Genomic DNA, 27,502 nt, shown 5'->3' with positions numbered 1-27,502 from the left:
AAATTAATAAGTTTCTGTTGCAAGCTCCAGACGATCGTTATCTCATGCATAAGGTATGACAGCAAAAAATTTTAATGTAAGCTTAGATATTATTTGTAACATCTTTCAAGTTGCTTCAATATTTGGAATCGCAGGAGCTCTGCAGAGGAAGCAATTATATAAAATGAAGTGTAAAGATATTAATAATACCAGAAATGTTTCAATTATCATAGTACCTAATATAAAAACTCATGTTCAACATCGATTTACTGTTATATATGTAATATATACTTTATGCAGTATAGAAATGGAAAATGCAAAACCCAAGTTGTAGGTATCAATACCTTTCCAAAATTTCCCTCGCTTTTCGCAACATATTCGCGTTCACTTAAATCAAAAAACTACACTGGACATACATTTCGACGCTCTTCGGCGTCTCTATTAGTGGATTCCGATGGTGATGTAATTCAATTAAAGAATCACGGTGGGTGGAAATCCAACAGTTGCGAAGGGTTACGTAGACGACTCAATAAAAAACAAAATGGATTCCGCAGTGGAAATTTTAACTGACGATGTTATTTCTTTGAACTCGTTAAATTCAAGTACCAAGAATAATGTTACTTCTTCTTCTCCAAATTAATAATGCTCACAGTCTACGAACGTATAAAAATTTTGTAAGAAATTCATGAGTAAAGTAACATTATTCACTCGTAGGAATTGCCAGTCAAACCGTTCCACTAGTGAAAAAAAGTATTACTTTACTCACTTGTTGCATAAATAACTATTGTACTACGTTTGATAACTGTAGATGACAATTAGATCTACCACTATAATATTGAATTAAAACTAGAGTCTAAGGAGTGGTGTAAACCCAGAAATGGTATTACCATCATTAGTTGGAATTCTTACAAGTGGATTACCTTTTCACTGACCAAACAATAAACTTAGACAATAAAAAATAGTGGTTTGAAGTAGGAACTGTTACCCTATTCCCCAGAACTGGCATCCTTTGACTGACAGTCCATTATTTTCAAATAAATTTATTCATATAAAGAAGAGTTAATAGTAGCGATGAAAAACATCAAATCGAGACAAAATTTATTAAACAGCCAGGTATAATTGTAAGCTTCCGTATAGGTTATATTGAAGAAAATATTTAGATTACGTACTGTAACCGCTGGTTCTTGTATTTTTTGAAAATTCAAAATGTATATTTCATGAGCTAATTATATATAAAAGTACAAAAAAATCGTCTCACTAGAGTTAATAATATTAATTCTGAATGAAAAGAGATACAGAAAGAAGCAAATATAATAAACTGATCATTATTGCACCGAAAAACAGTAAAAAGCAACATGTAGTTAACATAAAAAGTACAAAATACCGTGTTAAAATCAACCGTTTATATTAGGTACCCCGCTGGATTGTTGTATCATTTTTGTTTTCATGTATATATATGCAACATTTTTTGTGTAATCTGATACAGGTTAACGCGAAATGATAACCTTCATTTAACTCGCGTCTATATCATTTCGTACATCACTATAAATTTTAACAAATTTTACTTTATCCACGGAGTTACTGTAATTTATATTCAATAATAAGCGGAATAAGTGGTTTATCTGAAATGTTCGTAATAATCAACGTATTCAGTGGCGCTACATGTTTTTCGATAGGAAACACGGACACATTCAATCAGACAATAATTCTTAAGATATATATGGCTTATATATCTATTGGGGTATCATCTATTGTATCCTCCTTTCTTGCTGCGATACGGGGGGAGTCCAGTGTTTAAAGCTAATCTACTAATCCCACTCCTTTTAGAAAGTCCTTACTGTGGGATGGCTGCAGCTGCCAGAGATCTTCGAGTTCTATTTCATATGTTTCCAGGTGTAGTGCTTTGAAGTTCTTTAATGTTTCACGCATCGAGTTAATGTGTATAGAGGTTTCTCCTCAGTGAAACAAAATCTGCACGCCTCATTATCTGCTAAAACTAGAGCCTTTAGGTGTCTATTGAGGCGACAGTCCTGTTAGAATTCATAGATTGTTCTTACTTAGATTGATACATTTCTCTGATTATAGTTTCCCAGGAGAGCTTTCGCTTTTATCAGCCCCAATAATTAGCTTTGCTCCTATCTACCTTATTTTCCAATGTCTTCTATAGTTCTGTAGCTGATCTCTCAGAGGGATTGAGCTCCCAACGAAGGTCTTCATTGTCTCGAAATCCTTTGTAGGATAACTGTGTTTTCCTTGCAAGCTCGTTAAATTTTTATAGGTTACTCCAAACGAGTTTGGATTTAATGATATTTGAGATTAAATGCTTGTTTATCGGACAGGATGATGGAAAATCCCCAGTTTGTGATAGTTCCTCTCAAAATTGAATATATGGTTGATAGTGGTACTATGTATTAAAGAGATTATACGAAATTTTATTTTTAAGGTGGAAATATAAACAAATTTGTTATCGAAAGAGCAGAGACTCTCGAAAAAATTGATTTTATTAGAATTCTGATTTAGTATTATAAAATTCAAAACCCTCTTTTTTTAGATATTGTTTTTAGGAAACGTCTTTGAATGATTTTAGAACAAAATTTCAATTTTCTTCCTCCAATGACAATTTTTATGAGAAATTTGGCTATCATCCCAACTTATCATTGTTTAAATACTTCTTAGAATTTTTATTGAATAGTTTGTGTTGTTTCATTACGAAAGTATTGTTACGTAGAAAGGAATAAATACTATTTTGAGTTAATTGAAAATAAACTGTGATCAAACAAGTCTCTAACTTTTAGTAAATACTTCTCTGTGATATCCTCAAGTTCCTTCTAAACATCAACAGAATTGCTGTGTCATCAGCAAATTATACAATAATAAAACATTTTATATATTTTTACCTTCTAAGCTTTGATTTCTGAGCTATTAGCCTCATAGTTTCACATCCTATCCCTGTTTCATTTAATTTGAATCTTTTTTGTACGGCTTCATTCATTTCCATGATTTTATTTCTCATATAATGGTCAACATCTCTTAAGCTGTATTATTACATCCATATTGTAAGATGTAGTAGGTTCGTTTGGTTATTTTATACGTTTTATCTCGTTCCTTTTTTAACAAAATAACTTGATCTTGATATCCAAATAAAAATAATTTCTTTTCTCTTATCTGTACTAATCGATGTAGCAATGATTTTGGTAATTGGTTATATTCACGGAAATCTGTAAAAGCTGCTACGTTTTTAATTAATTTAGTTTTCAACACTTCAACAAAAAAATATTTTATGGTTTTGGGTACTCATTTTTTTCTAGTGATAATTATCGCACATGCTATACTTAGAGTACATATTTTTAGTGTGTCGTTATTTTCGTGTGAAATGTATATTTCATTTTGTATTATTTCTGCAGGATTAATATTTTCTGCAGTATTCAAGACAATCTATATATTTGAGGAATCGTATTTCACATTATACAGAAGGGATTAATTGTTTTGATAGAATAAAGTTATACTTTGACGATAATCTTAGAATACTAATAAATAAACTCAGCTTGTATAGCCTCTTCTAAGTCTTCTATTTATAATTATTTGCTATTTATAGTTTTCAATAAATATCAGTACTCCGCCTCTGTCCGGAGTCATTCGGACTGAATATATGTAACACGATATATTTATACCTAAAATTAGCATAAATATGTAATTCTGAAAATCGTGGTTCATCCAAATAACCACCTTCTAGTCATTAAGACAAAGTAGTAAGCGGTCAAATATTCTTTGAAAATATAAAAGGAATTTCTGACGAGATCATCAATGGAATAAATATAAATAAATGTGAGATGTGTCCAGTCTTTTTTTTATTTCAGGGAAACGTTTGCAGCTATTAACGTTCGATGGGTAAATGTAGGTGTGTGTAGTACTTTCACAAAATCCGGTATGTCACTTAACTACTGATAGAAAAGTGAATTTGATCGTTTAGAAAACTATTTTGCAAAGTGAAGGAAGAACATCAAAATTAATAGTGACATTCATAATTAATTTTTTTTTATATTACAACATTGTGTCATCAACAATTTTGAATTGTTAGAGTAATATCATCTGGAAAAGTAAATATTAAGCTGTTACTTGAAAATGGAATTATAAAACAAATACCACAAATGAATTGATATTTCTCAGTTTACTCAAAGCTGTTTTAATACAAATAAAATTTGGTTTTTCTTAATAGATGTCAATAAAGCTATATACCTATTGTAATGCTCATTCACTGAAGCCATGCTGTGAGATCTTCAGTAGTTTATACCGTACAGAGTATCTAAGTCTACGAAGTAACGTCATTAGTTCACTCATTCAAAAATTATTTCGCTTCAAAAATGGAAATCCTATCCGGAAATGTAGATTTTGAAAAAGAATCCAGCTCTGGTTGGCCAAATATATAGGTATATAACATAACTATATATTTCATCTTACTGTATGAGTACAGAAGTAAAAATAATTCATGAAACTATTTTAAACCGTTTAAATGAGAGTGGATACCAAAAGAAGCTCGATACTGGTGGATGGCCGAGCAGCTTTACAGTTTACGCGAAGACAAGTGATGCTTAGTGTTTGGTGGGATTGTGAGGTTATTGTTAGTTATGAGCTGCTTATAATTAAGTCAACTGATGCCATCATGTCATTGAAAATCGTATATATCTTTAATAATTCGTTAAAATTGGGAAAGTTTGGTTGGTGTAATTACCATGTAACCTTAGAATATAATTTGCTGAAGCTTAATTTATCAGGTTATTTCTGTACACTTCACAAATATACTATTGACTTTTCATAGGTCTTAGGTTCCATCCCTTACCGGGATTTTCAAATGAAGTTTAAATTTCTTCGAAAGACTGAATAAACAATAAGTACCCATAATTTGAATAATTACGTTACTCAACTTTGTAATATAGGTCTTAATTGATATGTAATAATTTACAATAATACAGGGTGTCATATACACTGCGACCCAAAGGATCTATTGATCCCTTTTTTTGCTGCAGCACTGGAAATGCTCAATGTGTGCAGCTGATCTACTTTTCACACTCTTTTAAAAAAGTTCAAGATATGGTAAGGTTTTATTCATAAAAAATCTTCATCTTTTATTCCATACGGTCCATGTGTAATGCTTTGAAGTTTTGGACATTGCATATGCTGGTAAATTTGACTCTTCAGGTGCTAGAAGAGGAAAATACTTCGACAAGACAATGTATATGAATAAAATTACTCTAATTAGATCTTCTTTGGTTATGTTTGAAAATTTATAGATGAAAATAGTACTTAAAGTCGTACTGTTGCATATGAATGAAGCAAAAGTAGTCATTGTTTATTCCTAATTTCTTCACGCTAGTTGAAATATATCATAACTTCCAGAGCTGGTTCCAACTTTGGTTTTATAATTACTGTTTATTTCAAATGAGTCCAGCATTCAAATAAACTATTGAAAACCAAAAATGGTTTTGTAAGCTGTAAGTTTGTTCACTACTATTTTGAAATAAAGTAATAGTAAACATTAACTCAATGTAAATCATATTAAGTTGAATTTTTGGGTATTACATAATAGTCCATAGTACTTCTATAGGATTTTGAGCACAACATATCAAAGATAAATACTTTTACCTAATTTTGTTGTTTATTATTGCATGATTACTAAATTGATATTTGTAATTAAAATTTCTAAAAACGATCAAAGTGTAAAAATGTGTCTTGAATGATTTATTATCTAATTTTATTGTAGTTACTTTTATTTATCATTTTGTTTTGTTACACTGTAATAGTATCCATAAAAAGAATTGAAAAATTGGTTGTTACATATGGATAAATTACAAACTGTAGGTATATATGTCCGACAAATGAACCTACTTTCGGATTCGAATCATTTTTTTCAAAATATAGCTGGCAGCTATTCGAAATTCATTTTGATTGTGACTGTTGAATAATAAAACGTATAGGAGCCGTAAGTCGTTCCCACGTGTTTTTTTTCGAGCAATTTCGATTTGTATAAATATTGTACTTCAAACTGACATACCAGGCCGACATATCCTTATTTATTACAGATTAAATCCTATGCGCAATTGTTAGAGGATTATTAGAGATCCAAGCAGAGGTAGAAAACTTACGATTTCAATTATGTAAATTATTGGTAATGCCGAAGCGACTTCATTGTTGCCTGGACTAAAATCTAAAAACTTGATTTACAGTTGTAAGATGTGCCTCCATCATTTGATAATTGAATTTTACTTCTTCACCTTGATACGCATAAAAAATATATACATATGAAATAATTGGTAACGCCCTATAATTCTAATGAGGCGTGGTAATCCGTATTCAAATGGGACTCGTGAAGAAAATTTTGAATTTTTACATTACGCTATAAGGTAAATGATAAATTCATTTTCTTAGTTATGAAACCAATTTTACAAATATGAAACTACACTCACAAAGTGACATTTCTTTTTATCCTTGGTTAACTTTAGACGGTTTAATGGAAGCCTGGATTTTGAATGGAAACTACTTTATATTTCAATTATCAGCACAATCTCTTTTAACTCTACACAACTCGTTTAATTCCTTCATTTGTCTGGATTTGCTTCTCCACATGCCATTTTTGAACTTTGGGAACAGAAAACAATCCGAGGGAGGCAAATCAGGTAAATAATAATATCGAACGAGTAAGGAGACGTATTGTAATGATGGAACAAATGTTTTGCTTAACAAATACTACCAGTTTTTGTTAAATTTGGTATCAAGCCATGTCAGCAAAATTGGTAATCTGCTCTTTTCGCTTTTCACTAAATTACCAATAAAGATAACACTTTTAGAATCCTAAGATACTGTCGCCTTGACCGGAAAAACGTTTATTTTTTCCTTTGAGAGCACTTTCCTGGGATGGATAAGTTACATTAAATGGAAGTCCCAGGCATTTAACATTGTCGGTGATCAAGGGGACTCTGTTCGAAGGAGGAACCCAATTGCAAATCATTCCATAAGATATAGTATTTTCAGGATATTTTTGTCCCTTTTGCTGAATTTCTTGAATTGTTGTTCCATAAGAAAATTTATTCTCCAACAAAGAAAACAGAAATCATCTGATCTGATTATGATTATGCTTAGCTATTCATGAATCAATAACTATAATAAAAAAATATCTAATTATATATAACATACTCAAGAAAAGAATGAAGCGATACTATAATCAATAAAAGAACAAAACAGAAACTCAACAACCAAACATAAAATATTTTTTCTTACCATATGTACAAGGACTTTCTTTATAATTATCGAATTTTTTCAATAAATATATCAACAAAGTAAAATCCAAAACACCCGAAAACAAAATTAAAGATTGTGACCTAATTACATAGGACAGACACATTCGGATTTAGAAAATAGATTAGAAGGTCATCAAGACAATAAAAAAATTAAACTGCAATAACAAATCATGAATTATCAAAAATAAAACGTATGTGAGAATTCAAATGATCTTGAAATGGAATCAAATACAAAAAAAGAGAATTTTTAGAAATGATTCACATTTTCATTCACACAAATTTGAATACAATTCCGAATGATTTCATTGACAGATACTATATAATTTGGAACAGTAACATTTAAGGAAATCTTAGGTGTTTTTATCGTTAAAACAGATTTTTATTTGATATTCATGTTTTAGGTGATCTACGAATTAATATAATAATGCAGATTGTCAATGTCAAGTCATATTTTGATAAAGGCCGAAATAGAACAAAACACCAATTATTTCTTGTTTTTTGAGACTAGCTTTATATGAAAAAACACTTAAAATCGGTAAGATTTATCAAGATGAACATATGAAAAGGTCAAAGAGGTAAGAAGTTAAAGACTTCATAGCCAATTGCGGTCGTTTTTGCTTGATTTCTTCGTTCAAACGTTTTAATAAGTTCGCATGATACACGCCAGTTTCATCCAGAGTAGAATCAAGTTCAGCTTCTATATTGGTTGGACTAAAATATATATTCAAACGCGAAACAAATGCTGAATAGATTATGTACTTTCAAGCAACTACTGCCATCTCTAGGTCAGGCCAGATACTTCTGGAACCATCCTCTTACGCGTATAGTTGATTCTTGAGTACCTCAGTGTATTTAATTATTCATTTTAAAATTTTGCACGAGAACCTTACCTCCAGTAGTTTTGCTCTACACATCGGTTAAAATAATTTCCTAATTTCTGATAATACTTTATAAACTTGGTACTGCAACATCTACATGATTGAGGTATCTGCTTTCTATAATTTGGAGCCCGAAATGACAAATACTTGGAAAAAAGTGAGAGATGGGCAAATAGTGGGACGTGACATTTAGCGTAATGATATAATCTGTTAAAATTAGAAATTCGAAACCTGTAATCCTCTGTAAATTGCACTATGACTAATTTTAATATTGTTTACTTGGCCAATATAAAATGTACAAATAATTTCAAGTGTATTATAATTCAAATTAATGTGAACTAACCAAGTGTCGTTTTCGTTGACCCGTAACAGTTTTAACACATCTCACGTTGAAGTTTGTCATTCCAATTAGTAATATCTAATCAATCACTCATGTACATTCTAAATACATTCAAAAATTTACTCTTCTATTTATGTAAGAGAAAATAATAAACATCATTTTAGAAAGGCACTCTGTTTGAAGCTATTACGAAACTGTTTGTCTTCATTATCGCTAATGTGGTTTGAATTAATTGAAAATGTTACAACTATAAGTCACAAGTTTCTCTAGTCTATCATTCAGAGGTTATTTTTTGAAAAAATAATTGGACTAACAAGCTTAAAACGAAAATAAATCTGTCAAGTTGTTATCTCGTTATTGTTCGGTTAAAGATATCAGCAACTTAATATATTATTAATCTTGATATGGGGAATTGTAAACGTTTCATTAAGAAGTGTATATGTTTATCTAAACATCCCTTTTTATTTTTGTTATTGAATTTATTAGGGGTAGGAATTCTGTTTGGTACTAGTAACTAATAATATTACTAGTACTAAATAAAGTTAAGAGTTTTCTATAATCGATAATTTAGCCTATTTTCATATTTACAGAGATGCTCGTTGTGAGGTGTCTTATAAATAATGTTGTTTATTATAAAATCATACAAAAAAGGGTTTCAACGCAAAACGTTCAACAAGCTGTTGATTTTTCATATTCGAATTGTTTAGATGAATCCATTTGTTATCTGTAGAGTTCTGCTTGAAAATCCAAATACAAAGCAGGTAAGTTAGAAAGAAAACGGAGATGAGACTTGGAAGTTCAATTTTCCGTATACCGATAACAAGGTGCTAGTAACTGAGAGGGCATTTGACAGCACTTACAAAACTGATAGTGTTGAATACATTCAGATATCTACCCCAGACAGGATTACTCTGTCGATTAAGAATGCTAGCCTGTTGACCATGGTGAACTTTGTCAATTAAATGAGCTAGAGCTGACTCAAAACTTGACCCAGTCTGATGCCTCTTGCAGGTAGCAATCTCCACGACGGATCATTTTTCTTTAATTTCTTATTTCTTAGACCTTTTGATATGTTTATATTTTGAAACAGAATAGACCTAAAATCAAGAAGATTTAGAAATATAATCATTTTTCGGTAAGGCAAGAAGTTGTTTACACACCTCCAGTCGAGGTTTCGCTTTAATGCCGGTTAAATCGTGATGGTCCAAGAGGTCCAAGAAAGTCTGATAATCGATAAGTGCTGGTACTAGGTTAGTTTCCTACGACATCCCATGAAATCTGAATATCACGCGCAGGTGGACGATCTGAGTGCAAACGATCTTAAAGCGTGTGATCTTCTTTATAAAAACGATTAAACCAACTAATTAACTGTATGTTCCCCTTCAATTTCACTTATTTTCTTTTGTGTTATGTCTGCTCGGCTGCTGGCAAACCGCAACCTCATCCTGGAACTCCGGACTAGATTGCTTCGCTGTTACATCTTTCCTGTTCTTCTGTACGGATGCGAAAGCTGGACCATGGATGCGGTCACAAAGAAGAAAATTGATGCGGTCAAAATGTACGCGTACAGGCAAATGTTGACGATATCTTAAGACAAACTTAGAGGTCCTACAGCAAATAGGTAAACATTAAGAACTTCTCACAACAATCAAGGAGAGAAAATTGCAGTACCTCGGACATATAATGAGAGGCGAGCGACATGAGATTTCCCGCCTGATAATAGAAGGGAAGATCGAAGGAAAACGGTCGGTCGGCCGTAGACAAAATTCATGGTTGAAAGACTTACGCAGATAGCTCGGTAAGATGTCTACAGAAATTTTCAGAGCTGCGATTTCTCGTGCGACAATAGCCATTTGTAGTGAGACAGCGTCGTAAGAAGATGATGACTGCTCTAAACTTCCATTCCCAATAATGTTTTAACAATACACAAATTCGAAATTTTTGGCACTCCATATTATTTCTTATAAAAACTGCGTCGTCAATAAATAAGGAGAGAATTGCACGCTTTATAGAATAAGAGACTAGTCTACATGAGTTACGACATGTTATTTTTCAATATAAATGAAGTATCCGCACTAAAAAGGATTAGAGCATATAGGTGATGGGAAAGTAGTCTATCTAACGAAATTAATGTATTGAGGTGCTCTTTTTACTTGTGACCAGTCTAAACACTCACCCCTTGGACCTTCTAAAGCTACTAAACATTGTTATTTGAAATCATTAGGTTAGACGTGATCGTACTAAATTAATTAACCAAGATTCAAACTCCTTACCCTGCTCATCGTTTTATTGGACGCATTGACGCAAAGAAAAATGGATTTATCTAAATAACCTGTATATGAAAAATCCGTGGTGAGAGGTTGTGTGTCTGGTGGAATTATAAAGTTTTAGTGCACTTCGATATTATTCCAAATGGTCGAACTATCAGTACTAAGGTATATAGTGGGTAGCTGATACGATTGTATGAGGTTTTATTGGAGAAATATCCAAATTTAGTTAACAGAAAGCTGGTTCTCTTACGACAAGTGAATGCTAAACTACATACTGCAAAAGTTGTGCAAAATAAAATCGAAGAGCTTGGAGATATTCTATTCCTACCATATCCAATATTTAGACCGAAGTTTGCACCGTCAGATTACTATTTATTCAAATCTGTAGATTCAAAAAATGGTTTCGAGAAGGTCTCATAGAGATTGCTGAATCTCTATGGGTTGAAACCATAGAATTCAGTAGGCTATACTTGGAATATTGAGACTGTCTCTTTGTATGATTATTTGATGAACAAATTGAAAATTGGAAACATCATTTTAATATTTTTAGGTAGTAGCGCTTGGCACTAGTTTTAAAAAGGTTGCCGTGATACAGAACATATCTTCTAAACTTAATTGATCACTACTAATCTCTAATGATACACTAGATAAGAATAATACCCATGACCAAATAACTGTCAGTAGGTATAGTTATTATATAAATCCATCAATATTTCATAAATTCGCACGGAACTCATACCAAATTAAGAAATGGAAAATAATGTTTACTCCCCGTATAATATTCGGTAAACATCTAACAAACCGTCAGTCCACGTGGAGTCATCATCTCCACTGTTAACCAATGAAAACATAAATGCATTTCTATTAACCGAAGCCGTATGTACAAAATTTATTTAAAATATTCCCGCTATACAATCTGCGATAAGCAGTGGCGTAGCTAGGTGAGATTTATTTAATTGATAAATTTCATTAAATGAATGGCGTCCTGTACACCATGGGCGAATGAAGACAATGAAATTGCACATTGTAGTGAGAATAAAGACCAAACTCCCTTACACCTCTATTTACGTTTTATAATTAAAAATTCAGTTGTAGCAAGTTAACGAGGTATAATCTTAATTTTTTTCAAGTTTCAAGTGGGACTACAATTAAGTGCATTTGTCTAAATAACAGCATATAATGCCGTCCAATTTATAATGATTCGATATTTTGAAAAGTGTTATTAAATATAATAAATTTATAAAATGAGGTATCTACGCCTATGATAGATTAAACAAAATGTGCAATTGATATTGGAAGAACTATAATAATTGAAGAATATTATTCCATTTAACTGATATTATTATTCAGTTCTATATTATAATGTATATGTTATTAATGAACAGGGATAAAGCATCGAAACGGAAAGTAGATAATAAATATCGGCAAGTTCTAATGAAATAAATAAAAAATGGACGAATACTTGATGAGATAGTGAAAGTGTTGAAAAAAAAATGTTATGTAAACTCGCAATATTTGAACTATAACCTAGCAATCATTAATATAAAATTTTCTTTAATAACCGTTATTGGAAATGAAAAAATAAGTTGTAATGGATACAATTAAATCGTCGCAACATTTCCGGGTAATTACGTTATGTTAAAAAAATATAATGCGACATCGGGTATTACGTTATTTTTTATGTCTAAAGCTCCAGAGATAATTGCCAAAATATACACACATTAAAAACTGGTTTTTCAAAAAATAAACAAACCATAGTAATTCAGTAATGGTTGTTGAATAATACCCAAATTTTTTATGATAAGTCAATATTTTGATTTTGTTTTGATTCAGCTTTTTTATGATGTTGCATAATTTAACAATCTTTTTAATTAAAAAACATACCAATCTACTTAGGTATCGTTTCCGGGAACCAATACTAGGTTGATAGCAAGTAGTGTAACCAGAACCGAGCAGAAATTGCGCAGAAAATATCTGTAAACACTTCCAATAACCATTCCAGATGAGCAAACCAAAAGAAATTGACTGTGTCTCACACGTTGCAGTTCATTATAATCAAAATCCTTATCACCCTTATTATTTTGACAAGGAAGATTCTTTTAGTGAGAAAGCTGTTTAATATCTAGAAATATTCTTAGCATAAAAGTCAATTATTACTTTCGTTTTTGTCGAGCCTATCCAATTAGGCTAATTAACCAAATTTGTACTCGATTACATCTTCTAATGCGAAACATATACATTTTGAAATAGTTTCCAGGCAGATATCATGACAAATTTTGTTGTAACTGCTTTTCCGCTGTATGAACAATTTCTGATATACGAATCGATAAATAATTACAGTTTCACATTATCTTTTATATCTATTATGATTAAATTTGAAATTTATATTGGAACAAATTGTCAGAAGGTCGTTAAAATTCACGGTATTGTAGGGTTCCAAAATGTAAGAAAGATATCTAAAAAGAAATCTTAACTCAATTGACAAAGACTAGATAAGTATCAATAGTTTTTTTTCGACACGTGATCAACAGATCTCAAAACCTTTCCAGGTATTATCGTCAACAAATTGCCTGTGTGAAACTACGGAAGCGTCAATTGACTTCAACACATTGTATGGGGTTGACCACAGTTTAGGTATTTAACAGGATCGACAGGGGCGGACTTTGTATATAGTTTTGAATATTCAACTCCAGTACAAAATAAAAAATTATTGCGGTGCTTAAATATTAGAAAAAGTAAAGTAATTAATTGATGTTGTGTTGAAAACTTCAGCAAACTAGTTGAGCTTTTAATCGACAATCTTCCTCAATATCTCAAGATATATGTGGATATTTTTAACAAAACTTTATAGAATATTTAAAATATTGAATGCAGCTAGTTTTTTCTTCCTAATTAATGACGCTGAGTAAAATAATATTGACAGCAGTATTCTTGTCTGAGCTATTCATTTTGTAATTGCAGTTCCTGCTCTTCTTTCTTCGGCATATGTCACGTAGGTTTTTTAAATTTAACTTTGCTTTGAGTTCACATATGATCATTTCTCATAGAAACGCTCTATAATATAGTTGCCTTCATCACTCCTCTTCAATTCCCTCCTTTTCTGCTACTGGTAATGCTGAAGAAACTGTTAACCTGATTCATTGTATGATTGATACAACCAATTTGCAATTCTTTGATTTCTAAGATATTATGACGACTTTAATTATCGGTAGCACTATATTCAATATTGTTTGTTCTCAGCATAATATTTTCGTCAATGCAACTATAACAGACGATAAAATTATATATCAAATACAAGTATATAGAAGACCTTCTAGGGCAAATACTCTAACTTTTATTTTTTCTTTGCTTCTGTTGCTAGCAGTTCTATGTTAAGAATACCTCAACTTTTAAATTCCTTTGAATTTTTCCGTATAAATGTAACTTCAAGTTTCTTAATAGCAAGATTTTCTTCCATTGATATGACGTTTAATCACTTTCGATTGGTACGTCAGGCTATTCCTGTATTGTTTTTCTTTCCTAACCAACTTTTCCTTCTCTTTCATTGTCAGTGAGTGCTCAAGCCATTTCAGTTGTCGTACAATTTTTTGTACCACACAGTTCCTCTATTTTAATATTTCTCCAACATTGTTACTTCTGTCTCTAGTTTCCTGAATATCTTAATTAAAAAGATAGTAATTTTCTTCACTGGTATTAATACAGAGTACGTGGAAAAGCAAGAACACAGTTTTACAGAAAATGATAATTTACGTTTATTAACTACTTCTTTGAATTGATTCGTCTGATAAAGTTGCTGACCGTCGTCTTCGGAGTCCGGTTCTGGCCGGATCGTTCTAACCCTTAGACCGTCGGGGAATGGACTGAGGGGCGTGTAATTCTCCGTGAAATTGCCAGGGGGCTTTAAACATTTTAGATAATCTCCATAACGAGTCGTTTGAGGAACTAATAGAGAGATTAGTAATTCTTGTAATAACTAACAGAAATAAGTGGTAGAGAAAAAATGTTTGGAGCTTAAATCAGGTTAAATTTCAGTAGCTACATGTTAAACGAATAAAAGATGTTTCGTTTGGAAATGAAAAGGTAGGGACCGTTGAACACTAAATGAATTTTCGAAAGAATTTTCTTAAAAGTATTTTGTTTTTACTTCATATATTTGAATGCTGGATAGTAGCAGATTTTAAGATAATTATCAATATGAATTTTGAGTTTTGAGAATAAGAAGGAAACAATTGGAAAAATTATGAGTTTTCAATAAAGAATCCAAAGTTAATTTTGATAAGCGTATGCCTTTTACAGTTAATTTTTTTTGGGATCCCATATCTAAAACCAAATAAGTAGATTATAATCATCTCAACTATTGTCTACTCGTATTGGTGAAATGGAACGCTGGATGATGAAAGTAATGGAAATGGATTTGTAGTTGAGAGAAAAGAGGAAAAACTATGACTGGGAGGATCATGTTGGCCAAACATACAATGGCGAAATTAATGGAGAAATTAAGAGGGAAATTATGTAAAAGACTGAAGATCGGGCACCAAAAGACTAAGATCGTTATATAACCGATAACTATACACTCTAAAGAAGCTGGGTGGATTTTTGAATTCCGTACATTAATTTATCTTATTCGTTTTTTCTTTACTATTCTATTTCTGGTTGATTCCACGGTCGACTTTAATATCTAATCTCATTAATTTTATTCTGATTTTATGTCTAAATCAACTGTTACCTCTGTATTTTCTTTATTATCGGTCGACGATTCTTAATCGATTCCTTCTAGCTACTTCTACTTCATTTCTATAATTGTTCTAGATTGATTTGCTTCAAAAATAATTATATTTATATATTATATTAGGAATTACATTTTGTTTTATAAATTAGCTACGCGTTTGTTTCGGAGATTTCGTACTACTAACTCAAAAAATATCCCAAAATAAATAGTTTTATATTAAATATGGATATATAAATCGTTATACTAACATCTAGCCTAATACAGGAATGTAAAACAGATATTTTCACGATATATTATTTATTTTGAGTCATATTAGGATGAAACGTAATTAGAATCCTTCAATATATGGTAAACAGATTAATACATATCTATAACTGCTCATGTAGTTCGTATATAAAGCACTTTATTTTTATGTTGATTTAATAGTACTAATATGTTGACCATCGTTAAAAGGTATACCCATTTGGATCATAATAGTTTTTACCAAAGATATTATTTTTATTACACTTACAGTTTAACACACATATTGTGGCGAACCATATTTGTTATTAATTGGGCTTGGAAATTAGTAAGAATTTTACAAAAAAGGAAGTGAAAATTATATTAATAGACAATTTAAGCTTCATTTCATAGATTATATCAACAATTAACGATAAAATCTTTGAGTTTCATTATAATAAACAATAATTTTCTTTTTAATTCTTCTTATTTATAATTATAAATCGATGGTTAACAGTTTTCCAAATATGGAATAAACAGGAGGAAAACTGAGGAAATATCCATCATATCGGAAAATATTCTCCATTATCCATATTTTTTAGAGCGTTTTATTATATGTTTAAGGTTGAAGTTTAGGGAAATCAGCGAAACGAGTGAGGAATAACTTGAGAAGAGTCCAGCATACGATTCCAATTTCTTTCATATTATCATTCAGTTTTAAATTTCACACCATTTCTATCAATAAATATGATTCAGATTAAATTTACCAAGGATGTTCAAGATTCGAAAACAACTAACCGTCTCATATTGGAGGAAGTATTGCTAGTTTACTACTTGAGCTAATTTATTTGGGTCCATTCGATGGGAACCGTTCAAAGGAATTGAAAAGAAAATTGAATATCATACGGAAATTTTATTATCAAGTTTTTCAAAGAAGATTGAAGTCAAAATAAATCCCAATACTTTTAAAAAACATACCAAAGTACAGCATACCTCATTTCACTACGCAGCCATTCTTGTTTAAAGACGTAATTAGAAACTTTCTAACTTCTCCATTATTTACAAAAAGATACGAAAATAAAAAACCAAATGTCGGTTTTCAAAACTTAGTATTAGAGCATATGTGAAATACTGCAGGTAATACTTCCATATTTAAATCAATATAAACGCCATCTGTGTTTTTATGCCACACGAAGTCATCGATTGCTCAAAGTAGGAAGCCATTTTGATATTCCTGTTGCCATCCTTAAGGAAGCGAGACGCCTGCTTAAAAAACTTTTTCGGTAAGAATTAGATTATTGATATATTTACTATAGTTTAAATCTTTCATTGTAATTATTTCAACTGATAAGTGAATTTGTGAATATTAAAAATGAAATTCTAAGTTAGGAAAGTTTGTTTTTATTTGGTATACCAAAAGTGAACGTAATTAGGAAAATTCAAAATTTTATGCATTTTCCGTTCCCAGATCAAAACTTTTTCGATTTGTAAATGATAAAGACCAGTATTAAAGGCCAGTTTTTAGTGGTGGAGAATATAATAACTATGACATTAAGTCTTATGGGCTGACCAGAATAGATTTGTGTCGTATGGTGTATCAACTAGCTATAAAAAATAATTCAAATTATACATTTAAGGATGAGTATGCTTGCAAATACTGGTTAAGAAAGTAATTAAAACAATACCAGAAAATTTTGTCGATAAGACAATCTACTGGAGCTTGAATCTTGAGAGAATTCATGCTGGTAAGTATAGCTTAGAAAGAAAACAAACAAATCGGAGCAATGACCTCAGTCGAAAAAGGGTTCTTAATAACTATTGTAATTGTAGTGTAATGATTTAATGAGAGGAGCTCCAGTTGGTTTCGTAGAAAAATCCTTCGGGATGGATTCAAACTCACTTATTTGTGGAATAGTTTCAGCACTTCGTAGAATACGTGGAACCGACAAAATTATTACTGTTGCTCTTTATTCTCGATGGCCATTAAAGTCACAACAAGAACATAGAGTTGATAGATCTTGGAAACAACATTTTGTGATAATCACTACAACCTCATTCCAAATAATCTGCACTAAATTTCAAATTTTGGTTTGGTTTTTGTAAGATTTGATTATTTTCATTATTAAAGTTTAATTATTTGTCAATAATTTTTTTTAGTTTTTTTTGAGATATCCCGTTTCCTCGTAAATTTATCCTTAAAAACAAACTAGTAATATGTATATTAATATATTAATATACAAATGGTGATTGAATAAAATCTTTCGTGATGTTTATCTATCCAGTGAAGGTAGATTTTTGAAAATGTGAAAAAATTGTCAAATATTGATACTTTAAGTGCTCAAATATATATCTGATAAAAAAAATGTATATTAAACTGCCGGTTGTGGTGAGGAAAAGTAGGAAACATTTGGATAAACAGAATTAATCTAAGTAGTGAATGTATTCAAAAGATCGACGATCCAGAATTGACGTAGGCTGGTGTAAAATTTTTAGGAACACAAAACAAGTCGCAATTTTGGTAAATCCGATAATGTCTGATAATTATGGGAAAAGGAGGCTTTCCCATTCGCCGGCTTTTTCCCTCTTATTACTTTTTATATCCAAACTTATAGTTCATTAAGAATTAATTTCACACAAACTGAGAGGTGGTGGCAGAGACGAACGCGTATTTTCCAGAGTCGAAAGATTATTTTTTGGATAATTTGAAAAAATTCGAAATACGCTGTACTTGAGCTAAAAAGGGTTTGTGTAACTTTGTCATTACAGAGTCAGGCTTTCGCCTCAATATATATAAAAAAAGAATGTTAAATATAATGAAACAACAATTGAACAAAGGAAGAAAACGTCAAGCGAAATCATTCATCATAGTTGGAGAAGAATATGTCAGATTTTTTAGAAAACATGAGCCTATCAGAAAATCACATCTTGAACGATCTGAAGAATTCCATAGACGATTTGGTTAAACTAAGAAAACATTTTTGTATGGGCGTTGATTCTGTTTATTTTGTGTTTTCAATTTAATACTTTCTTAAAAAACTGTTTGTATTATAATCAACTAAACTATACAACCTACTACGTTCATATTTTTTAATTTTACGGGTACACAAAGTCAATAGTTTATAGCTTCATATTCTATGTAACTTTATAAATATAATTTTTATTTTTAAGATGTAAATTTAATATTATTATTATTGGTTAGGTTGGCTTAGATAGTTTTGGCTGTTTCCTTTATACTTTGTGCTCATGTTTTCCTTTCTAGAAACAATAGATTATGAAATCTCAATATACGATTTAGTAAATACTATACAGGGCTCACCAAAAAGAGCTCAGATATATTGTGTTCTTATGCAATCCAATCTACTAGTTTCAAGTTTTGATTCATGCCACTATCAATTACAACTAACTTGATAGTTTCCAATTTTTTGAGATATTGAATTTGTAATGAAGTATATTTTCTCTAGACAAACATCTTATAGTAGACGGATTCATAGAAAACTACTTAAAAAATTCATCCGTCGCTATTTTCTTGCGTTAATTGTACTTTATTTTTATTTTCAAAATTTGCACGTTTTTCACAACATCTCCGCTCTTGGAATGATACTGACCAATTTCGATTCTAATAGGTATGGTATTTACAGAGTGAATCCAGTAGAATATTTAAGTATATCATTCTTCATTTACGGATTAATTTAGATTGGTGAATTGGCAGTAAATTAGTTAAAATATTTAATATAATAACATATATATGAAAATAATGAATGAATTATCAAATAAGAGTGGAATAGTGTATATATAATTAAGATCATGGAATATTTTTCAATACTTATACAATCTATATCTAAAAGCTATAATTATCTATTTTATAATAACGAATTCTTGGAAATATATTAATTCAGTGAGTCAGGTATTTAAATATGATTGTTATCTAATTAGTACAATAAAAAAAATATTAATCCGTTGGAGAAACTAGTTCAAATAATATTATCACTATGTCAATTCTCAATGGAATCTGGATGAATAATTTAGTATAATAATAAAACTATATGGATAATTTAAATGGATTGGACTTAGGAACGGCTAATTTTAGCTCTGAATAACTTTAGAAGTAAATAATTCGTAGATTCTTTTTTCATCAAATTAATATCAATTAATAATTGGATATATGTCAACTGTTACATCTTGTAATCAAAATATCAAAGTTATTGCTTTTAAATGATTACACTATTATTTTTTTATGAAAAAATTGATTATGGTAATGAAAATTTGAAATAAAAGCTTTGTTCATTTCATTTGTTATACTCAAAATGTGCTTTTCTTTTCTACACTTTACTCCGATGTTGGTTAGCTTTTGATTAAATTCACAACCTCACGGCACAATTTTTATTTAAATTTTGAGGTGCTCAATCACGTCAAGTCGTTCTCAAACTCAGAAGACTTACGTAAAATGAATTAATTTTTGTTTTTGATACTCTAATTTAGTCACAATAATTTATCAAAATTAGCATTATAATTTCTACTTGAAAATGGATATTTTTTCCACAAAAACTACTTCTTATTCCTAATATGTGATCATTTAATCAAATAAAATAATGTTTAAACATTCATTTCCATCAGTGCAATAACTGAAAAAAATAATAAAAATAATTGTACAGCTATACAACTTAATTGAAATTTTAGATATTCTTGATAATAAAATTGTGAATGTTGTTCTATGTTTCACTAAGCAGCATTTAGAATTGCTCACTTCACTTAAAATATCATAAAATATAATTTTTTCCTAAACGAAGCTACACGTATCTAGATTATTGACATAGAAAGTGTTTGAAAAATCTAAAAATACGACTAAAATAGCAATAACGTCAATGCTTCAGATTATAAGAGGTATTTACCATTACACCAATCGTATATCTCTGGTTGAAACTGAAAATGTTCATTTAATATAATATAATAAGGTTCAACTGCCAAATATGACAAGTGAAGGTCAAATGAAGTAACTTTACAAATAGTTTTGAAATTTTTAAATAAAACACCCTGTAACTCATTAATTTTACGTGATATTTTGATCACAAAATTCAACACCTCAAATATTCCCAGCTTATAACATTGGATAAAACATAAATGCTAATATAAAAATCTATTTAATCAAATTATTAAATTTATATTGTTAATAGAAAATTAAATTTTGTTTTATGAACAGCCCAAAACTTTTTCATAACCACTCGTTGATATCTCCGCTTGTTTTCTTTCCTACTCTCCTATATGGATCTTTCAACAAAATCGAACTTACCTTAAAAATATAACGTCCTAATAGTAGATCACTAAGTCCTTGCAAGGTCCTTTCACGTGAAAACACTGAGTAAGCTTGTCACTTTGCACATGAAATCCGTCCACTAATACACATAACAAACAATACACTTTCACTGGTGCTAATTTGGAAACCACCACGACTTGATCTCTAAATCAATGTTTATGTTATCAGTTATCACCGTACATTAAAAGTAGAGTCCAGAATCAGCTGATGCATCGGTAAACGACTAATTTGATCGCAACAGTCGTCTAGTGAAGCTTCTGCAAAGATCTGTTGAGAAATGAGTAAGGAACACCTCCGAGTTGGAATCGACGGGTAAGAGGGGACTTCTACCTGTTGAAGACATTGCAGAGGTGTGGTGGGGTCTATGGGAGGGGTAAATTATTGATATTTGAATTAGTGTCGTTCGCATAGTATCATGTTATAACTTCAAGTCATTGGTGTAATTCTGAGGGTGGGGTGCGTATGTTGAGAAGGCAATTTTTATGCCCGGTGGGTTCAGTCGATGTTTTACACTCGACTGGGGTATCGTTTCACGACAACACTTCATATTTACGTATTTGTTAATAAATAATAACTGATAAAAAATGCCATACCCATTTATTAGATGGGAATACCAAACTTTTATTGTTATTTTTTTATGAATATTTGAATAGTTTCATGATATTGAGTATTTAAACTTTTATTCTATACTCCAAGGACAATTTAAAGCAAATCTAATTTCTGTTAAAGGCAAATTCCGCGAATTATTTATAAACATGAGAAATTGTTTTTGTTTATTTGGAATTATAAGTAGTTGTTAGTTACATTCATATAAGTGATTGATTTATTACTCTTTAGGTAACGAATGGTTATTTTACATATTTCTTTTAACCTAATTTCGATATTTATCGAAGTATATTTGCTTTTAATTACTGATATGTGTTAATAGATGATCCACCACATAAATCTCGAATTATAATCTACGTTAACTATACAAGAATATTCCAAGCTGAACTATTGTGAAAATTCGGATTTAGATTCATAAAACAAATTTGTTAAAATGCATTTATTTTCCAATTTCATGTCTCGCTATATTTTAAAGTAAATATAGATATTCATATGCGAAAGAGTGAAATCCTAAGTTTACAATTTTGGATAATATAATATGAAAAGTGAAGCATTCAGTATAAGGATGTAGACGGCAGATATCAGAGGACACTCATGATTTATATGTTTGTGATTTGTAGGTAGATCTCAACATAATTTTGTGATAAACTGGACGCATTGCAGTGGGACGAGTACGTGTAACGAATGAAAATTAAAATTGATCATAGTGCCGATAATAAATTAGTCAAATACTAACAAGGAATAGAACCCGGAACACAAAATATGCAGTAGATATTCATCAAAATGTATAAAGACTCTCACTTTCATTCATTAAGACTCTTTTTGAATCCAATCAACTACAAAAAGAATCCCGTATGTCTAAAATCATGGATAAGAGTTGATGAGATTTTTGCCACATATTGGTTTATGTTATTTGGTGTTATGGAATTCTCAAAGATCAGCTTTAAAATGGATCCATCTAAGCGTGATTTTCGAATGATTAATTTCTTGTATCATAACAAATTATTATCTAAAAACAAAGAAGGCTTGGAGTTACATTTTTAATTCTAATTATTTGTAAACAGAAAAGAAAGTCGTGGAGATATCTACGGGCAGTCATGACAGAAACTTGGTAGCAGGACTATGAGTTTTTCCTATATAATACTTGCGCGTTGATTATGCACAAAACTGTTAAATTGAGGACCAAAAAGTGTGTTGAGAATTTTTTATTGCATCAATTGAACTTCCAGTGTGTGAGATAATGAAACATACTTTTTTTACTCACTGGATATTTGAAACATTTAGTTTTGCCTTGTCTTTGTTAAATAAAATTTTCCAGTGTTTTTCAAATCTGATTTTCACAAATTACAATTTACTTAGAAAAATTGTTAGATCTTGTTATTTCTTGGTTTGCGAACTTTTTCTCGATCCCTAATGTTAAAAATTACACAAAGAATACTTCACACATTTGCTTTGTAGATAAAAATTTCATTTATAGCCACGTAAATTTCCCCTAGAATAACTTTGAACTGATTGATTCGTCAAATGACTAATAAACATTGAAAATAACTACTATAGCTTTTAATTAAGTGGGCGTCGATCTTCACCCTACGCTCTTACGAATCTTACGAAACGTTTTTAGATTGTTGAATAGGAAATTGTCGAAACTTAAATTTGTAATCATCATAAGTAGGAGTTAAAGCTGACGAGAAAATCAAATACTTACACTGACAATATTATTTTTCTAATAAAGAAAACTGACAAAAAAACTATTATATTATCCCAGTTTTTCCCCTTTAGAATCAGGAAGATTTGTATGTATAGGAATATAATTCTAATACCACTTTTTTTTATTTGTATATTTTTCAAATTACCCTTAATTTTGTGTGTCATATCAAAGATTCTTTAATTGTCATAATTTTGTACTGTCATTAAGGAATGCGTGCTTCGAGAGCACGTGATTCGAGCGCACGGTGGTTCGAGCGCACACTTGCAGGTATGAAGACGGTTTATTGAATCCCTGTATGTGTTTATTACCATAAATAAAAGAAGCAAAATTATACATGAGTTAACAACAGAGTAACAAAGCGTCAATACTTTTTTATTAATGCGATTATAGTCATAGTCTCCTAGCTTAACCAACTTAACTGAACCTAACTTAACCTAAACTAACCTAACCTAACCTAACCTAACCTAACCTAAATTAACCTAACCTAACCTAGCCTAACCTAACCTATCTTAATCTAACCATTCTTAAATTAAAAGGCATTTTTGTCGAAAATTCAAAATATGCAATTTTTTAATCATTTCGTACCTTATACCAAAAATACACTCATTCTTAGAAAAAATAATTTTTTCTATCAATTTTTGATCAATATTTTACATAATATTGAACATTTTCTTATTTTGGAGAATGTTGGAGATGTTGATGATGATGGTTTTTCGTTTTGTCTTAATGATAATAATTTTTCAAAAGTTCGTATGTTTGCCCATCACTAAGACTCACTTCGGCAGATCAAATTCTCTTGTGCGCTCGTCGAACAATCTTTCGGATTCGAGACAGTGAGCTAGATGCAAGAAATGTTTTCTAAATGTGCCTGTGCGCTCGATGCACGTGCGCTCCCGGCACCCCACCGTCATTAAGAAGTGTGAAACGTCATTGTCATTTTGCAAAATATTTTCAAATTATTGTTGATGAAACACTGATTGTTAAGCTAAAAAAACATGGAAGAACAATCTGATTACACTACTTCTGAAATTGCAAAAATTGCGTGTGATGTAACTCAAACCCTTCTTTGGAAAAAGTCAAAAAAAAAATATACATATGGCGATTTGTTGGATTGGTGTAACACTAACAAAATAAAAAATTACACGAAAAAATCTCTGATTGCATATTTCAATGGAACTTATCTACGTTATGGTCCCATTATTTAATGTACCATAAATTTAAATTTAAACACAGTTTATTTCAAAAGTATTTTTTGATATGGTCGTAGATAAAATATATTATGATATTCGTGTTAAAGTACTTTTGCTCACTCGATCCGAAAAAAGTTGAAAATATGCCAAAAACTATTAAAATCTATTAATGTGATCATGCTGTAACTCAAAACATTGTTCACAGGTGGTATGAGCGCTGTATCAGTTATGTGTCAGATAAGAATAACGAACGGTTCATTGACCTTAAGCATGGGTAAAGAAGAGAAAAACCTTGTTGTTGTTGAACGGAAGAAAAACGTTTATTGACATTCAGGAAGCTGGGACAAAATAGATGAAGGTCATTCCGAAATAAACTTCTATTCATGGATTCAACGTTATCAAAAAAATATCCACAGCAAAATATGGATTTGGACTTTTCATGTAAAGCTTAATCACTTATTGTAAGATTTCATTCAAAATATTTTTAACAATAATGAAAAAAACTTTTTATAATAAAACGGAGACCGAGTAGGCAACTTGAAAAAGTGGAAAAGGATAAAAATACGTCATAAAATTAACGAACTGAAAGGTTAATAATGACATGACTAAAAATATAGACGTATTATTCATAATAACATGATTTATGTATATTTGAATTAGGAAATTAATGTCTCAATATCATATAACAAAAATATGGAAATCTGTGTTATTTTATCTGGTTAGAAATCTGAGCAATCAAATTAAAAATAAGTTTATAAGGTTGTTTCTATAATAATTTACGAAACGTTTAGTGACTGAGTTTTGTATATACATTAATATTTTTTTTATTGACAAGGACCTCACATGTATTGAAATTATATAGTTCTACGAGGGATGAACAGAAACAAAACTAAATATTTTACACTGGGTACTCCAGTAAGTAGTAAGCGTTCTAAGGATGATTGATATGGAAAGACGCTTAGAAAATTTGTCACGTGTGAATCAGGATTTGATTTTCACAAATATTTTATATTCACTGTTTGCAACAGTTAAACTATAGGTGATACTTGATGAAATTAGAGTTTAGCGTAGTGGAGGAGATCTTCTATGGGCTAGATTGAAGGACTGTAAAGACATTATTTAAATGGGTTACGAGGGTTACAACTTAAATTTTGATATATGGCAACACTAATGTGGATATGTCAATCCTGACATTGCCGTCACAAAAGTTTGACATTTTTAATAGTGAACGTACTCAGAACGTGTTGCCGTACATCTTGGTCAAAAATTGAAATTCAATCGCGAATATTTTCGACTTTCGACGTAGATAAAACCAACAGCAGTGTGCCGACGACTTTAGGTGATGAGGCACCATCTCGAGCAACCGTATTTCTATGGTTTCCAGATTCAATTGTGGTCGCGTAAACTGTTATTGGAAGATCGTCATATAATATACCGTGAGATTAAGGTATAACTTAATTCGCATACATTCAATATTGCATAAACATTTGCCTGGCGAAATTTGTTCCTATTGGATACCGCATAATTTGATAATCAATTAAAAAAGCTCGTGTCGATTGGCTCGAAGAAATGCTGAAAATTTTAAATCACGGCTATAATATCGTGACAGGCAATAAATCATGAATCTATGAATCTAGAACTAAAAAACAATCGACTGTATAAACCAAATCCAACTAAAGGTGTTCGCATACAAAGCAATTCGATCAAAGTGGTTGCCTGAATAACTGGACCTGTCGTAACCGTTCCATTAGAGCAGCGTATATTTCAATCCTGATTGGTACACCAGTATTAGTAAGAAACTCAGAGAAACCAATCGCAGAAGAAACATTATACTCTAATACGACAATGCGAGCTCTCTCACATCAGTTCCAGCAAAAGCGTTTTTGAAAGGTCAAAACATCAAATAGATGGTTCATCCGTTGTACAGACCTTTTTTGGCACCCAATGATTTCTTCTGATTCCTGCAGATAAAAATAGATTGCGAATTTAACGTTTCTCTATACCTGAAGTAGCGGTCGATCCGTTTAAATCACATAATTTGGAGGTACCTCAATCGGAATTCAAAAATGGTTCGATAATTAGTTTAAAAGCACGAAAAAGTGTATTGATCTTAATGTAGAATATTTTGAAAACAATGAAGCCATATCCTATTATAAATATTTGTTTTTATTTGTCTCAAACTTAAGTAGCAGCCCTGGTATCTTAATATATATTAGCTATGTCATTTTTAGTCGACCTCAATTTAATTTTATTCCTATAAGTATTAAAATGATATGGTTCTACGAGAATTGAGCAGAACGGGAAGACCTTTAGAAAGTTTGTCTGCATCTGATATTTACAATCGAATCGGCGAAGAAGTATTGAGCCATACAAACAGAATGTACAATATGATAGAAAGCGACCATTTAAGGTGTTCAACGACAGGAATAAACACGGTACGCGTTGAAGAAAAGATGAACTAGCATCCCGCGATCTATTGAGGTGGGCAGTACTTGTAACATGCCATTGTGGCACAGCACTTTGGATTTATTTATTCTTACATTTGTGTTTTTGAAGAAATTAATTTGTTATCGACCTCCCACTCCATTTGAGAAATTCAATAAAACCTCGAAATTGAATCTAATTCTTCCTCTAACTATTTACACTACACCTATCAAAATAAATTTGTGGTGATATTATTCTTTATAATCGCTGGTAAGATTTTCTTCACTTTTTTTTATTTTTTTCACAAAAATTCCATTTATATTTATGGATTTCTTTTTATTTTAAGCAAATTTTGTATAATAGTTTTCATATAAATTCGTATTTTCTATTTATTTGGGGAACAAAACGAATAGAATAGAACAGATTCCTGTTTGGTTATATTTTAAAAAATATAAATTCTGTTTACTTATATGTCAGAACATAAGCTTCTTTTGTTGAAATCTGTTCTTTCTACACGTTCCTTCTTCCGTAATTTCAATCTATGTTTCCGTTTCCT

General features: G+C 30.7%; 1 protein-coding gene across 1 annotated transcript in view; it reads right to left on the bottom strand.

Moving 5' to 3' along the window:
* Window positions 1-21,299, bottom strand: part of LOC130897944 (knirps-related protein-like) — a 97,627-nt gene extending 76,328 nt beyond the window's left edge. Inside the window, exon 1 of the mRNA XM_057806934.1 lies at window positions 20,995-21,299. The gene's annotated coding sequence lies outside the window, so the exon portion shown is untranslated. The remainder of the gene's footprint in view (window positions 1-20,994) is intronic.
* Between the last annotated feature and the right edge of the window lie 6,203 nt (window positions 21,300-27,502).

This window comes from Diorhabda carinulata, chromosome 9 (assembly GCF_026250575.1).
Source record: "Diorhabda carinulata isolate Delta chromosome 9, icDioCari1.1, whole genome shotgun sequence".
Taxonomy (NCBI): Eukaryota; Metazoa; Arthropoda; class Insecta; order Coleoptera; family Chrysomelidae; genus Diorhabda; species Diorhabda carinulata.
Note: the sequence above shows the minus strand (reverse complement) of the source record. Positions and strands in the feature narration are given on the sequence as shown.